This window comes from Cyprinodon variegatus, unplaced genomic scaffold (genome assembly GCF_000732505.1).
Source record: "Cyprinodon variegatus isolate N-32 unplaced genomic scaffold, C_variegatus-1.0 Scaffold45, whole genome shotgun sequence".
Classification (NCBI taxonomy): domain Eukaryota; kingdom Metazoa; phylum Chordata; class Actinopteri; order Cyprinodontiformes; family Cyprinodontidae; genus Cyprinodon; species Cyprinodon variegatus.
Window position 1 is genome coordinate 621,971 of NW_015150498.1, and position 1,540 is coordinate 623,510.

Here is a 1,540-nt window from a genome sequence, read left to right on the forward strand (position 1 = left end):
TTACACTTTAAACAATTTATTTAGGGGGTTTACTTGCATGGAATTATAGCTCCCTAAAAAGAAAGTATATTGACATCCTCAAATTCTTTTAACAACAACTCTGCATAATTATTTATCATGAAGTCTACCTATGATACTATATATATATATACTACAAGAGTTGATGAGTTCAAGGTGCTGTCCCTTTATTTTTTGTGTTTTACCATTGATCTCAGGTGGCTAAGATTTGGTTAATCTACATTTCAGTAATTTTTAAAAAAGACAAAAGCTGGAGTCTCTGCAATATTCACAGCATAGACATATGGGCAAATAACTATTTCAATACATGTACTGTAAAATGCTAGAGATTTTGAAGAGACATATTATCTGTAAGGAAAATGCCCAGTGGTTACTTTTGCAGGAAAGTGTTACATCTATTTACTCTCCATGTAGTCACTCTTTGACTACATGGAGTCACTCCTGCATTCTCAGTTGACAACGTATAAAGAAACAGTTACTGCTCTCTGTTTCTGAATGGCTAACAAGTTAATCTGGTGAAAGTAGTTTTTTTTTGTGATTTTCTTTTTTAGGCAAAAGTTAGAGTGACTTAAAATCATTAATAGCAATTTCAAAGACATATCCTACCTCATTGGCAACTACTATATTGAAAAACTGCTAGTAATCTTTTAAGCTATGAATATTAACCAAGCCAAACTGCATTTTTTTTCACCTGCGTATTCATTTTTTTCATCTAAGATTCGTTTTTTTTGAAGAACTATGCATCTCCTAAAACATAACATGATAAAAACCTAAAAGAAGAGTTCAATGTTGAAGAAAATAATTGGTCTTTTTCTGCACATTTATTTTATATTTGGCAGAAGAAAATATTTATGTTTGTGTTTCCAAAGCTAATCTACGGTAAATATATATATATATTTTTTTTCGATAAGCAGCTTCAAGTCTATGTATTTGCAATGCCTCTTCGGTCTCACACTAATCTATTGCTCCACAGATTCTCTATCAGATTAGGTCAGAACTGTGTCCCAGCTTGGGCAGTGGGTCTGCCTGGTTGCCTGCCCTTTAGTGTCTCTTGCCCAGCTTGTGTCCACAGTAGGGTGGAGGGGATGATGGTGTATGCACATTCTTGGCCTAGGGCTCAGGTAACCAGTGCCTGGTGGCCATGGTTATGAGATGTTGGAGGAGAAGGCCTCGCTCCTAGTCTCTGCTCTAATTCATCCCAAAGGTGTTCTATCTGGAAACGATCAGGGCTCTGTGCAGGTCAATCAATACATCTTCAGCAGACTTTGCCATCTATGTCTTTGCTGACCTTTCTCTGTGCTCTAGTAGTGGACAATCATGTTGGAAGAGGAAGGGACCATCTTCAAACTGTTCCCACAAACTTGGGAGCCTAAATGTCCAGGCATGCTGAAGCATTCTGATTTAATTCCTCTGGAACTAACAGAGAGAGCCCAGCTCCTGAAAAACAACTCCACCCCATAATAGCCCCTTGTTCTCCCCATCATCTCCAGCTTCATCCATCATAGGGTCACGGGGGAAGCAG